The following is a 16,575-nucleotide window of genomic DNA, read 5'->3' as shown; positions in this document are numbered from 1 at the left end:
CCAAGATAGCTTCTGGTTGTATGACTGGCATGTCCTCAACAAAAGTTGTGGGTAATGGTAAGGAGGATGGTTGCGAGGTGCCATGGCAAGGGCGTAACAGGGAAATATGAAAGATTGGATGGACTTTTGATCCCGGTGGAAGTTCTAGTCGATATGCTACTTTTCCAATACGTTCCAGCACCTTGAAGGGACCAAAATAGCGTTTGCACAACTTGTTGGATTCCCGTTTTTTGACTGAGATTTGGCGGTAGACGCGTAACTTGAGATGCACCAGGTCACCTGTTTGGAATTCCTTGTCTCGACGGTGTTTATTAGCTTGATCTGTCATTCTTTGTCTGGTTTGTTGCAATGTCTCCTTGAGCTGTGAGATTAGTTGTTGGTGCATGGTCAAGGTAGAGTCGATTGATTCCACTTTTGAACTACCCATTGTATAATGAGGGAATGCTGGAGGTGGTCTTCCATAAAGAGCTTGGAAAGGTGTCATTTGGATTGCACTATGGTAGCTGGTATTATACCAGTACTCAGCTAGATAAATGTACTTACTCCAATGGACCGGTTCATCACTTGCAAAGCAACGGAGGTACGTTTCTAAAAAGCGGTTGACGACTTCCGTTTGACCGTCGGTTTGTGGATGGTAGGCACTGGAATGCAGGAGTTTTGTCCCTACTTTGTTAAAGAGCTCTTTCCAAAATTGACTGAGAAAGATCGGGTCACGGTCCGACAAGATTGTTTTTGGAATTCCATGCAAGCGGTAGATTTGTTGTAAGAATAGTGTCGCTAATGATGCAGCCGTCGAGTGGGAGGGAAGGGTGATAAAATGGGAGAATTTTGTGAGACGATCTAACTATGACCCATATTGAGGTTTTGCCATTTGATGGGGGTAAGTGTGTAATAAAATCCATTGATATCTCCTCCCATACTTGATTGGGAATTGGTAATGCTTGCAAGAGCCCATAGGGTTGTTGGGTGGAATACTTGGTTTGTTGACACGTGATGCACTCTTTAATGAATTTTGTGACCTCCTTTTTTAGATGGGGCCAAAAGAAAGATGCATTTATCCGATGGATGGTGGCTGTGATACCTGAGTGACCCCCCATAATGGAAGAGTGAAATTCTTCTAGAAGCTTGAGTCGGAGAGATGGAATGAGGGGAATAAATAATCTATCTTTGTAAAAGATGAGACCATTGTGGAGCTGATATCCAGGTAATTTACCTGGGTTTGATGAAACTCTTTGGTGCCAGTCACGTCCTTCCGGTGTTTTGGTGTAGTAATCCTGTAGTTCTTGTACCCAAGGAAAAGTGGGGAACGATATGGTCATTAGTATGGCTTCTGTTTTGCGACTAAGAGCATCTGCAACACAATTTTCCTTGCCCAGCTTGTAGAAGACTTCGAAATCATACCCTAAGAGCTTAGCGGCCCATTTGTGTTGATTCGGTGTTTGTATCACTTGAGTAAGTAGATGCTTTAAACTGCGCTGATCTGTGAATACCCTAAAACGATGGCCCAACAAGTATTGACGCCGTTTTTTATGGCTTCGGTAATGGCGTAGAGCTCTCTTACGTAGGTGGAGGCGGCTTGCATACGTGGACACAACTTCTTGCTGAAAAAAGCAATGGGTTTATCTACTTGGGATAATACAGCTCCAATGCCGGTGCCGGAGGCGTCTGTGGTGACGTCAAAAACAACTTCAAAGTTTGGTAGTGCAAGGATTGGAAGTGTGAGCATGGCGTTTTTGAGGTTCTCGAATCCGGTGGTGGCTTGAGGTGTCCATTGAAGGGTTGGGTGGCGAAGGAGATCTGTGAGTGGGACAGCCAGTTGGGCATAGTTACGTACAAAGCGGCGATAGTAGCCCGTCAAGCCCAAAAACCCTCGTAAGCCTGTCATCGAAGTGGGTTTGGGCCAGTCACTTATCGCTTTGAGTTTTTCTGGATCTGTGGCCACGCCTTTTTGTGATATCACATGCCCTAGGTATTGTACCTCATGAACTGCAAAGATACACTTTGATAACTTGGGAAAATACTGATGTTTGGATAGTGTTTCAAAGACCATGCGTAGGTGCTCATAATGTTGTTCACGAGAACGGCTGTAGATTAAAATATCATCGAAGAAAACGAGTACAAACCGACGTAACACGTCTCTGAAGATGTCGTTCATGGCAGCCTGGAAGGAGGAGGGTGCGTTAGATAAGCCGAACGGCATGACTCTAAACTCGTAATGTCCATCGACGGTACGGAAAGCTGTTTTATGAGTGTCATCATTGTGAACCCGTATTTGGTGGTAACCTGCACGTAAGTCAAGCTTCGAAAAGATGAAAGCATTGTGGAGTTCGTCTAGGAGTTCATCGACTGTCGGGATAGGAAAACGATCACGTATAGTGATGGCGTTTAGGGCTCTGTAATCGATACAAAACCTCCATGTACCGTCTTTTTTCTTGACCAATAGGACCGGTGATGAGAATGGGCTAGTGCTCGGGCGAATCAGTCCCTCTTGTAACATATTGGTTATGAGTTCCGTCATAATTTTCTTTTGGAAATGAGGGTAACGGTAGGTTCGTACATTGACGGGTGCAGCATTGGGAAGAAGGGGTATATGGTGATCATGTGGACGATTTGGTGGTAAGTGGGAGGGTTGTTCGAAAATATGATGGAATTCATTCACTAATTGTTGAAGAATGGGTTCTGTGATTGTTGGTTTTGAGGTTTGGACGTTATCTGTGGGTTTTGGATCAAACAGTAACGCATGCATGGAGACAACGGAGTGTTTTTGTATGAGATGGTGTAGGGTACTAGCTGTAGCTGGGCTAACTAGAGGTTCTCCTGTTAAGGTGATTTGTTCTTGCCCTTGTGTAAATGTAAGTTGGGGTATGGAGAAATCAGCTGTGATTGGTCCAAGGGAACTGAGCCATTGCACACCTAAAACGATGTCTGCTCCTTCAATAGGTAGGACAAAAAAGGGAATCGTGAATTGGACTGTTTGGAGGTGGAGACAAACCTCAGGGCAATACCCGTGGCAGTGAATATGTGAGCCGTTACCGATCATGACAGAGAAGGTGGGAATGGGTGTGGTGATAAGTTTAAGGAAATTGGCAATACGTGGTTGCACAATGTTATGGGTGCTGCCACAATCTACCAAAACTGTAACCGGATGACCATCAACATATCCCGTGATTCGAAGTGTTTTGGGGGACGCTGATCCGAGGAGTGTTGCCGGTGATAACGACAGGAACTGAGGAGTGATTTTTGTGTTGTACAGGTCCGTGACTGGTACTGTGTCGTCAGACTGGAACAACGGTTGTTCTGGTGATTCATGGGGTTGAGGTTGTATGTCATCATTATCGACGATAATCATGAACTGGGGTGGGTTGCATTTATGACCCGGATGATATTTTTCTGGGCAACGGAAACATAGACCTGCTGCTCTTCTTTGTTGCATGGCATCGGGGGATAAGCGAGTGAAAGGCAGCGTTTGGTTTGGTTTGGTCGGTGTTGGTGTTGGTAAGAGACCGGCGGTTGTGGGGGTGTTTGTGGTAGCGATTGTGGTTACCGGACGAGGTGATGTAGTAGCTGGTGTGAAGGTTCGAGGTGCGGGTGTGTAACGGTTTCGAAGACGTAAATCATTGTTTTTATCTTCAATCAATTTGGCTAGGCCGATGGCTTCAGTAATGGTGTTGGGTCGGAGTATGGCAAGTTCTTGGCTAATGTCTGTTCTTAGCCCAGATAGAAAACAATTCAGCAGCGCATCCGGTGGCAAGCCGATGATACAATTACTGAGCCGCTCAAACTCAGTTTGGTAAGCTGTGACAGTCGTGGTCTGGTGAAGCTTAAATAAGGCTGCTTGATGGTTATCATAGGTTGATGGGCCAAAACGGATGGTTAAGGCTGTTGTGAAGGCATCCCAGGTAGTAAGGAGGTTGTTATTGTAAAGATACTTGTACCAGCTAAGAGCATCTCCCGAAAGATAGAATGCAACCATAGTGAGGTGTTCTGTGGGCTGGATTTGGTAAAATGCAAAATACTGATCAGCTTGAAATAACCAGTCGAGTGGGTTGGATCCGTTAAAAGAGGGAAGAGTGAGTTTTGGTGGTCTTAGTTGCCTGTCGTTGGAATTGTGTTTGAATTCCGGTTTGGGAAAGGAGGATGAAGATGGTTTGTTTTCTGGCTTGATGAGGGTGGCAAGGAGAGTGTTTGTTTGTTCATATTGGGTTGTCAGCTGCTTCATGATGATATCAAGTTGTGACTGAGTGGTGGTTTGGTGGGCATGGGAGGAATTTACCAACTGTGAGATATTTTCAACCATGGATGCCATGGAAGCTTCAATGGATGGTGGTTTGTCGGCTGCAAACATTGAAGAGGCGGACTCAGGTTTTGGAGGCATGGTTGAGGTGGATCAATGAAAGCACCAAATTGATAAGACCTTGTTTGAGAGGGTCAATCTCCACAGAAAAAAACAGAGAGAAGGAGACAGAGTTTTTGGGACAATTTTCAACGTATTCATTCTCCAAAACATTAGAAACATTAAATACTAAAATAAAAATGGCACATGGCTGCCAAAAATCAAGGAACTAAACTATTGTGCTGAGACTTATTCTAAACGGAAAACAACTAGTGGGTCCTAAAAATATGCATGACCAATTCATGCACACGTGAATTAAGTTGCTGGGGATTTTCTTCTGCTTGTTCAACAAGTACCCGTTAGTCATTAAAGCGGACGGGCCTTCGTATCATCCTCTTGGGTCGTCCATGGGTCGTACCCGTATCAGATATATCCAGAAAATTGCTCCAATATGTATTTCTTTATAGTATGTTCTTGGACGATTGGCCATCTCGAACTCGACTCTATCATTTGGTGCTTTCATTCCCCGTTCTCACAATGCCTCTACGAAAAGAAGTCCAGGCCTTAGAAGAAACCATCTCATCCATGTTGGAAAAGCTCGATCATATCCTTATGCCGCCAACAATTCCTCGTTCTAGAACAACAAGAACCATGAAACCATCACCTCCCAACTCGCTAAACAAACAGAGACGACTTCCAACTTCATCATCACCATTTGTAAGACACAAGCCTCTAGATTATTATGGATAGCACTCAATCATAGTTTAAATTATAATATTCTATCAATTCGTATTATAAAAGATAATTATTTACTTTCCTTATTATCTCATGTTATTGCTCCTTCCTGTATGTATATCGTGCTTATATAAGGCATTGTAATCCTCTGTAAAACACAATTAAAAATATACAGATCATTCATCCTTCTTATGGTATCAGAGCCTTCCATTCTCCTCTGAGCCATTCGATCCATCACCATTCCCAACTACTCTTAATCCTTCATCAATGACTACCATCATCCAAATCACTGCAAACACACACTTTCCAATCAAACTCACACCCACGAACTTTCCCGTATGAAGAAAACAAATCCTATCTACCCTAATCGGACTTGATCTTGACAAGTTCATCCTTGGTACTACTCCACCTCCATCACAAACTCTTGCCAATGATAAAGCAAAACCAAACCCAGATTAGTCATCTTGGTTCCGGCAAGACCAAATCGTCATCAGCGCCCTTGCCGATCTCTTTGACACCATCCATCCTCTTGTCGCCTCTATAGAAACCTCACAGCAAGCATGGGAGCATTTGAATGCTAGTTATGCAAGCATATCTCGCTCTCGTATCATCTCTCTCAAATCTCGTTTGGCTAAAAACCCAAAGGCAAATCATACTATTTATGAGTTCCTCCACGAGATGAAAGCTATCGTTGATGAGCTTGCTCTTGCCCAAAATCCCATCCACGAGGAAGACTTAGTAGTTCACATTCTAAGCCAACTTGGAGATGAATACAACCATGTCACAACAACACTCAAGGTCAGAGAAACACCCCGCTATTTTCATGAATTATTTGATAAACTTGTTGACTTTCAAAGATCTCTAAAAGACTCAGTACCCGCTCCGGTGATTACCACCATCAACAACACTCAGAGACAACAAGATCGGTCATACTCTCGAATCTTACAGTGACAATCGCTCCACAAGCCGTCCTTTTCGCAGAAACTCAAAACAGCCCCAACCTCAAGGGAATGGTAAAAACTACAACTGTGGCTCTCAGAACACTCCATTCTGCCAATTCTGCTCCATTCCAGGACATGACACCAAAGAATGCAGTAAATTCTCTTGGTTTCTCCATGAGAACAACATCAATATCTCACCAAACGCCCCTACAAACCCGGTCATAAACACCACCTCCTTCGACTATGATAGTCGCGGGCTATTGACACTCCATCGTAGAGTGTGGGTTCCATATCATGGAGGTGTGTGCCAGGTTTTGATGGAGGAGGCGCATAAATCCAGGTTTTCTATCCATCCCGAGGCGACAAAGATGTATAGAGATCTTCGTCCTGACTACTGGTGGCCCTGCATGAAGCGGGACATAGCATGATACGTAGAGCGGTGCTTGACTTGCAGGAAAGTCAAGGCCGAACACCAGCGACCACACAGCAAGATGCAGCCATTAGACATTCCCATGTGGAAATGGGAAGATATCACTATGGATTTCATCACGAAGCTTCCCAGGACCGCACGTGGAATAGATTCGATATGGGTCATCGTGGATCGGTTGACCAAGAGTGCTCATTTCATCCCGATCCAGGAGAGTATATCGGCTGAAAAGCTAGCCAAGATCTACATTCGCAAGGTGGTGGCACGTCATGGAGTACGTGTTTCGGTTGTTTCAGACCGAGATGTTCGTTTCACTTCCAGATTTTGGAAGCGGTTTCACGACGATATGGGTACTCGTCTTCACTTCAGCACCGCTTTCCACCCTCAAACTGACGGGTAAAATGAGAGGACGATTCATACTCTCGAGGACATGTTGCATGCGTGCGTACTGGATTTTGGAGGCAGTTGGGATACGTATCTTCTGTTAGCGGAATTTTCGTATAACAACAGCTAGCACGCTAGCATAGATCGACCTCCCTTCGAGATGCTCTACGGGAGGAAGTGTAGGACCCCAATCTGTTGGGGCGAGGTCGGTCAGAGAGTCATGGGGAGTACTGAGGTAGCACTCAAGACTACTGAGTAGATCCAGCAGGTCCGGAGCAGGCTCCAAACTGCTCAAAGTTTACAGAAAAGCTATGCCAACAAGCGTCGTTCAGACTTGGAGTTTCAGGTGGGCGACATGGTTCTCCTGAAGGTGTCACCTTGGAAAGGTGTCATCCAGTTCAGGAAGCGGGGAAAACTGGGCCCCAGATACATCGGACCTTCAGATTGGTAGCCCAAGTGGGCAAGGTAGCATATCGGTTGGATCTTCCGGAAGAGCTGAGACAGATCCACAACACTTTTCATGTTTCGTAGTTGAGAAAGCACATAGCCGATGATTCTGTGGTGGTTCCATTGGAGGACATTCAGGTGGATGACAGCCTGAACTACATGGAGCGGCCCATAACTATTCTCGACAGGAAGACGAAGGCTTTGAGAAACAAGGAAGTAGAACTGGTGAAGGTTCAGTGGCAGCACCGTAAGGGCTCAGAATAGACGTGGGAGCCAGAGGACGAGATGAGGGAGCATTACCCTGAGTTATTCCCGGCACCAGCAGTAGTCTTCGAGGATGAAGTCTAATTCAAGTGGGGGAGATTTGTAACATCCGGGATTTATAAGGTATTAATTATATTATTATAAACTAATGAATGGAATTGGTTTGCTCTTGGACCATTGGATCCTTGTGATTGGGCTGAGAAGTGCCGTACGCGGGGTGTACTATGCCATCTACGCTCATCGTACTCATGAGATGAAGGCGCGGATGTCATGCACGTACCCCCATCGTACCAAAGGGTACGCGTAGTGTACGCATGTAGACTCTAAAACCCTAAAATTTAGGGTTTGATCCCTATATAAAGAACCTTATGCCCTTAGTTCAGCATCCCTCTCACCCTTAGACAGCCACCACGAAAACCCTAACCCATATTTGTGTGTTCTTGTGATTTGGTAGCCATTTGAGAGCATTTTGGTGGTGTTTTGGAAGAGAAAGAAGCTTGAAGAAGGAGCAAGGATTCGAAGGGAACTTGTAGATCCAGGGGATTAGCACCATTTTTTGACTCATTTAAGGAATCAAGCTTCAAACTTGACCATTGCATGCTTAGTTATAAAGTTGGGGTGTTTTATGGGTTATTTTGACTCCATTGTTGGGGTTTCTTGTATCTTGATAGTTTCAGACGATAAGAGTTGTCCTTTTGAGATCTTGGAAGTACTTAGAGTCATAAAAATCATACCTTGATGGTTAAGCCACAACCATGCAAGTGTTTGATGGTCACAAATTTTGTTTAAGGACAAAAATCATGTTTTGCCCCCATCCATGCATGCAAGCATATAAAGTTTGTGGCTTCATGGATTAGGATGTCTTAAAGGACCTGGATCTATGTTCTGGACGTGAGGACTTAATGGATTAAGTCACAAATGGAGCCCCAAGGAAGCTGGCCAGTACGTTGGGCGTACACCCTGGTATGTTGCGCGTATTGGGTCAACTTCCCGTTTTCGGTCAAAGCCAACGTACGTTGGGCATACGTGCCAGGTACGCCGCGCATACGCATGCAGAGTGGTGAACTTGGGTTTTTGGGCCTTAGAAGTTTGGGCCTGGATGGTTGGGCCTCAAGGCCCACTGTGGAATAGAGTCTCTAGGCCTAGAACTGAGATTTAAAGTATTGGGCCTCTTGGGCCATAATGGGCCATTCGAAATTATTTATTTTTAGCTAAGGAGTTATTGGGCTTGTGATAAGGCCCATTTGAGGAGTTGGGGCCAATTTAGAAAATTAGGCCATTAGTGAGCCTTTAATGGGCCATTAGTGGGCTTGGAAAGATAAAATGGAATTGGGCTTTGGATATGGTCCAAATTAGACCAAGGGGTAAAATGGTCATTTTATGCTAAGAAGTAATATGGATTTTGACTAAGTGTTGTTATGATAATGATAGTCGGGGAGTCGTTGGAGAAGCCGTTGGGGATTTCTTATCGTGAGATTCGACACTCAGCTTTGCGAGGTAAGTTACCTTCCAGTAGAAGTGGGTCTAAGGCACCAATGTCGGCCCACTAGTAGGACATATAGTAGAGATGATTGTCTTTGTGATAATTTTCTGGTATGCCACTATCTGTTATGCTTTATGTGCTAGTATTATATGGTATTATGTGATAGTGGTAGGAGGGGTAGGACAGACCCCGTTACCGGTCGAAAGGACTGAAGGGGTAGGCTAGCACCTGAATATGCTAGGCAGTATGTGATTTATGTGTTTATGTACTAGAAGGATATATGATAGTAGTAGGGGTGAAATAGTCCCCGTTATTGGCCGAAAGGACCGAATGGGTAGGCCAACACCCTGATATTCTAGGTAGTTACCGGTTGAAAGAGACCGAAGGGGTAGGCTAGCACCCTGATATGCTAGGCAGTTACCGGTTGAAAGAGACCGAAGGGGTAGGCCAGCACCCGGATATGCTAGGTAGTATGTGTATTGTATGGTATGTGGTATGATGGGGGAACTCACTAAGCTTTGTGCTTACGGTTTACAGTTTTGGTTTCAGGTACTTCCTCCTCAAAGGGAAAGGAGTCGGCATGATCGCCGCACATCACACTACATTTTCCGCACATTAGATTCTTGGGAGTTATACTCTGATGTTGTTTTATTATGACATGATTTGACTATTGATACATTGGTTTTGGATATGAGTTGTTTATATGATGTTTTTTTAGACAAATGGTTTTATGATTATTAAGTTAAAAATGAAATTTTTGGTCTTAAATTTTGGGATGTTACAACACCAGGTTGGGTTCAGGGTTTTGTTCGGTAGCTAGGGCCCGACAGTATATTCAGCATGGGTGTGCAGGTTATTTGGCTTATGTGGTGGATATGCGGGTTGGGGATCAAGTGTCAGTTGTTGATGTTCCTCTTGAGAGGCAGGTCGAGTTCATGATCGACGTTTTCTAGGTGCGACCCCTATTTCCAAGGCGCCGTATCGATTGGCACCACCTGAGATGTAGGACCTGTCATCTCAGCTGCAGGAGCTGCTAGGCAAGCAGTTCATCCGTCCGAGCAGTTCTCCGTGGGGAGCGCCGATTCTTTTTGTCAAAAGGAAGGATGGTTCGCACCGGATGTGCATTGATTATAGGGAGCTGAACAAGTTGACGGTGAAGAACCGTTATCCCCTTCCGCGGATTGATGATCTCTTTGTTCAGTTGCAGGGAGCATCTTGGTTTTCCAAGATAGATCTGAGGTCTGGGTACCATCAGGTCAGGGTGAGGGAGGAGGACGTGGAGAAGATCGCGTTCCAGACTCGTTATGGGCATTACAAGTTCGTGGTGATGCCGTTTGGGCTCACCAATGCGCCGAAAGTATTTATGGATTTGATGAATCGGGTATGCAGGCCGATGCTCAATCGCTTAGTTATTATGTTCATTGATGATATCCTGGTGTATTCCAACACCAGAGAGCAACGTGAGGAGCATCTTCGCGAGCTTCTAGGGCTTTTGAGGCGAGAACGGTTTTATGCTAAGTTCTCGAAGTGCGAGTTTTGGTTGTGAGAGGTTTAGTTCCTTGGGCACCTCGTTAACCAAGATGGGATGTTGGTCGATCCGGACAAAATCGAGGCGGTGATGCAGTGGGAGACTCCGAAATCTCCCTCGGATATCAGGAGTTTCTTGGGTCTGGCAGGGTACTACTGGAGATTTATTCAGGATTTCTCCAAGATTGCAGTACCCCTCACTCGTCTGACGAGGAAGGCGGTGGATTTCCGGTGGGGCCCTGAGCAGCAGTCATCATTTGAGACCCTTCGGCAGAGACTTTGTGAGGCCCCAGTCTTGACCCATCCATCACCGGCTTAAGAGGAGTCCTCATGCAGAGAGGACGAGTGATAGCTTATGCTTCGCGGTAGCTGAAGCCGCATGAGACTAGATATCCCACGCATGATCTCGAGTTGGGAGCGGTGGTTTTTGCTCTCAAGATTTGGAGGCATTATCTTTATGGGGTCCACTATACTATCTACACGGATCACAAGAGTTTGAGGCATATTGTGGATCAGCCGAACTTGAACATGAGGCAGCGCAGGTGGGTGGACGTGGTCAAGGATTATGACTGCAAGATCTTTTACCATTCGGTTAAAGCGAACGTGGTGACGGATGCCATGAGCCGCAAGTCGGCAGGACCTTCTGTTGAGGTGGCATATATGAGGATATTTATGGATTCTCAACTTGTGGGTTTGATTAGGGATACTCGGTCTGAGGGTGTTCGAGAGGAGAATTGGAAGATTGAGAGGATCAGGGGCGAGATTACAAGATTTATGTCAGACAGTCGTGGTTTGTTGACCCGTTGTGGTCGGGTACGGGTTCCTGTGTCTGGTGGGCTCAGATAGATTGTATTTGAAGAGGCTCGTAATTCTCGTTTTTCTATTCATCCGGGAGCCACCAAGATGTATCGTGATCTGAGATTGAGTTATTGGTGGTCATGCATGAAGATAGAGATTGCTTGGTATGTTGAGAGGTGCTTGACCTGCAGGATGGTCAAGGCCGAGTACCAGAGGCCGCATGGCAAGTTGCAGCCTCTGGAGGTTCCCATGTGAAAATGGGAGCAAAATTTGATGGATTTTATCACCAAGTTGTCGAAGACGGCAAATGGTTTTGATGCTATTTGGGTCATCGTGGATCGATTGACCAAGAGTGCCCGTTTTCTGGAAATTCGGGAGAGCTCGTCGGCCGAGAATTTGGCCGATGTGTATATTCGCAAGATCGTTGCTCGCTATGGGGTTCCGGTCTCTATTGTTTCAGACCGTGATGTTTGGTTTACCTCCCGTTTCTAGCAGAAGTTCCATGAAGAACTGGGCACGAGGCTGCATTTCAGCACAACTTATCATCCGCAGACCAACGGCCAGAGCGAACGGACCATTCAGACTCTCGAGGATATGTTGCGAGCTTGCATCATTGATTTTGGTGGGAGCTGGGACTCCTACCTACCTCTTGCAGAGTTCTCTTACAAAAGCAGTTTCCACTCCGGTATTGGTACTTCGCCTTTTGAGTTGTTGTATGGGTGGATGTGTCGTACCCTAGTCTGTTGGGGCGAGGTTGGTCACAGGTTCATGAGTTGGACCGATGTGGTTCTGCAGACTACATAGATGATTCAGTAGATCCGGCAGCGATTGCAGACTGTTCAAAGTCGACAGAAGAGTTATGCCGACCGGCGCCGATCTGAGTTGAAGTTTCAGGTCGGTGACATGGTGTTACCGAAGGTCTCACATTGTAAAGGTGTGATCCGCTTCAAGAAGAGGGGGAAGTTGGGTCCCTGATTTATTGGACCATTCTAGGTTATTTCCAGGTTTGGCAAGGTTGCTTACAGATTGGATCTTCCGGAGGAGCTCAGTCAGATTCATAGCACTTTCCACGTTTCGCAGTTGCGGAAGTGCGTTTTGGACGAGGATACGGTGGTATCATTGGATGATATTCAGGTCGTTGAGCGCCTGAACTATGTTGAGAGGCCGGTGGCTGTTCTGGAAAGAAGAGTAAAGGTTCTGTGTAACAAGGAGGTACCTTTGGTGAAGGTACAATGACAACATCAGAGGGGATCCGAGTGGTCGTAGGAGCCAGAGGCTGAGATGCGGGAGCATTATCCGGATTTGTTCACCACAGCAGGCTTCGACGACGAAGCCTAGATCAAGTGGGGGAGAGTTGTAACATCCCGACTCCCAAGTATGAGATTTATGGCTTAAAAGGTAAATTCCCCTTTGTAACTCGTCGAGTTGATGGCCTCAACTCAACGTGTTGGAAGCTCTTGGGCCGCACATATTTTTGGACCAACTCGACGAGTTGTTGAGGAAAACTCGACGAGTTGGTGGCTAATTATTAAACCCCAATTTTCAGGGTGTTGCACCTTATTTAAAGGCCTTATGGCCTTTGGATGGCCTCCTTATCTGCCCCCTCTGTCCAGAAAACCCTAGTTCGTGCATCCTCCCCCATTTTTGTGTATGTGTGAGCTTGAGGAGTGTTTATTGGTGTACTTTTAGAAGGAGCTTGGAGTTTGAAGAGGTTTGATTGGGAGGAAGGCTATAGATCCGGAATCTTCTCTATTCTTGCAGCCATTTTGAGGTATAAAGTTGATACCTTGATCATTTATTGCTTAGATCTTCTCCTTGGAAGTTTATTGTCATTTTTGGTTCATTTTGGAGTCATTCTTGGGATTGGGCATTTCTTGAAGTTGCCACTTCAGATATGGATGTTTTGTGACCTCTTTGGGCTTAAAGCTTCAAGCTTTATCAAGTTATAGGCCCCCTTTTATGCTTTAGGCCCTTGTTAACCCTTATTTGAGTGTTTTAGCCTCTTGGTGTTATGGATGGACGTAAAGTTAGCAACTTTACGTTGTTTTTTAGCTCTTGGGTTCCAGATCTACATTCTTGAGAATTAGAACGGATGAAAAATGACTGAATGAGTTAAGCTGGGAAAACTCGACGAGTTGTCTAGACAACTCGACGAGTTGGATCAGGTTTTCCTGCTTTTCTGGAAAACTGAAGGAACTCGACGAGTTGGTATGTGCACTCGACGAGTTGGGTCAACATGGACTGTTGACATTGATTGTTGACTTTGACTTTGACCATGGTTGACCAAGTTTGACTTTTGATGGCATTTTGGGTATTTTGAGGTTTTGATAGAAATGGTCATATGGTGGTTCTAGGCTTTTGAGTCCGGAGCTGAGTTTTGGAGTTGGATTTTACTAGGTTTAGCACTTCTTGTGAGGTGAGTTTCCTCACTGTACTTATGGGTCAAAGGCACCAATGCCGGCCCTTTTGGATTGTTATCATGGTTATCTTAGGATGCTATTATGTTGTTATGACCTGTTAGATTGGTATCCTAGTAGATAGGATGATGTTATGCTTATTGATCTGTATGATCTGTGCTTTCCTGTTGATTGATCATGTGTTTATGAGTTATCTATATGTCGACATGTGTGTGTGTGTGTGGTTGGGTTGAGGCGGTCCTGCTTTGTGTTGAAGGCCAACAGACCTAGGGCGGCTCGAATAGACTGAAGGCCTGTGAGGCAGTCCAGTCAGGCCGAAGGCCCGACGAGTGGTTCAGATAGGCTGTAGGCCCTACGAGGCGGTCTAGTTATGTTGAAGGCTAGGGAGCGGTCCAGATAGGCTGAAGGCCCTGCGACGCGGTCCAGCCAGGATGAATGCTCATTCTTTCTGTTGTCTGTTATGTTGCGTGGTGGTATTTTGGGTAAGACTCACTAAGCTCTGGGCTTACAGTTTTTGGTTATGTTTCAGGTACTTCAGATGATCACGAAAAGGTGAAGGCTTGATCGTGCACCTCCTCGTATTTTATTTTGTGATTTCTGGGAAAAACTTTGATGTGAAACCTATTTTGAAAACAATATGTAATAAATGATGGTTTTTGGATTTATGTAAAAGTTTTAAATTTTTCAAAATTTTATGGATGTTGCACTGTCAATTTGTATTATAAAAGATAATTATATACTTTCCTTCTTATCTCATGTTATTGCTCCTTCCTGTATGTACATCGTGCATATATAAGGCATTGTAATCCTCTGTAAAACACAATTGAAAATATACAGATCATTCATCCTTGTTATAAATCACCCTAAAAAATCGACAAACCCATACCACCTCCACCCCCCCCCCCCCCGGCAACACACCAAGACCTCCATAGATGCTCCTTCCCACCTTCAATGAAACTAACCCATTGGATTGGATATTCCAATCCAATAGCTATTTCACATTCTACGCCATTCGATCACAATAACGAGTCTCATTAGTTGTGTTCTCTTTCACCAATGATGCACTTAGTTGATACAAGCACCTCGCAATTAACAACCTATTAGAATCATGGAAAGAACTCCAACATGCTTTGGAAATACGATTTAGGCCATCATCATTCGAAAATCACTAAGCCCACACTATTCAAACTTCACCACAAAACAGTTGTAGCCGCTTACCAAACAGAATTTCAGAAGATTGGTAACTGCGTCATAGGCCTCTTGTTGACGAAAATGCGTATTCGCAAATATACGAGGTCGTACTAGTAATACATCGTAAGACCAAATATCGAACCCACAAGGACTATCCTATCTTAAGGAAGAGTAAATTAGGTAATTTCTTGCAAAAGTGATTGATTTGATTAAACTAAGAAACAATTAAGATAAAATAAAACTAATTTCAGCAAGGTAATATGAAAACTAGAATTACTAAGCAAACGTAAATTATGAGATTTAACAAATATGAGAAAAATGGGATTTAGTTGGCTTTCATGGTTCTATGAATCCTCTAACTCAATTAATTAGCTAACACTAGTATTATGGTAATGAATTTCATAACACCAACTAAAACTATCAATTACCTCTCGATCTCATGATTCAAATTAAAATCACTCGCTCATATCTCTATATATGTAGTTCATGAATTTAAAAAGCAATAAATCCAGTGGTTTTATTAAAAGCGCATTAACACACGTCTATGTTAATTTTAAGTGATTACGAAAACACACACTTATGTTCAATTGATTTGACAATCAAAAGTCTCTCGAAGTCAACTATTTCAAAATATTACGAAAACTTGATGAAAAGTAGACAACGTTTATTAGTGATCAAGTAACAAAATCGTCTAACTTTCATAGTCTTGTAACAAAAATAAGTACGCAATCGAACATCAAACCACTACCACAAAACTAATGTCAATTAATTTAACTAGGTTAAGTTCATCATATAACCAGGCCAACTAAACCCATTGAATAAACTAGGTTAAGTTCATCCTAGATAATATTAGTTAAATTAAGATACGAAATAATTTAATTAAACAATCAACAAATAAAACTAAACTTCCATGACCATATTTCCAAGGCTGCGTGTATATATGTGTGTGTTTTTTTTTGTGAAACCTCCCAACAAAATACTTCAAGTAGATCTTTCTTCCTTTTGCTATCAAAATAACTGAGACCCACTGGACAAAAATAAGCTTTTTAATTCCTTTAGTGATAAAAAACGAGCAATAAACACATCCCCAAACTTTAAATATTGATTGTCCCGAGCAATAAAAATAGAATCAGACAAGTAAAGAGCTACTTGTCCCGAGCAATAAAAATAGAATCAGACAAGTAAGAGTACTCCCTGATGGCATGTCATCTCACCTGATATGATAATTCAAGAACGCGTTGACGGTTGATATCTAAGCATATCTAGATCTTTTTCTTTTCCACGACTCTCACTTCAGCACCAACTAACTAGATAGAAAGCAAGGGTTGCACACTCGCCAGATTTATTAGAACAAAACGAAACAAGTAAAATGAAATAAAAAACTATACATAAATAAAGTTAAATGAATTTAACAAAAAAAAACAGAAATAAAATAAAACCAAAACGAAAACAAATAAAAATAAAATTAAAAACAAAAACAAGAAAAATTAACTAGATCATTCTCCAATTGGTTTCAGGTGAAACACAATCACATTCTCTGTTTCTTCTCCAAAATAGTGTTTCACTCGTTGCCTATTCATAAGGAATCTTTCTACACCCTTCTCATTTATTATTGATTGTCCAAAAAC

Source organism: Lactuca virosa, chromosome 1 (assembly GCF_052849685.1).
Source record: "Lactuca virosa cultivar CGN04683 chromosome 1, Lactuca_virosa_CGN04683_v6, whole genome shotgun sequence".
In the NCBI taxonomy this organism is placed as follows: Eukaryota; Viridiplantae; Streptophyta; class Magnoliopsida; order Asterales; family Asteraceae; genus Lactuca; species Lactuca virosa.
This window is presented reverse-complemented; position numbering follows the sequence as displayed.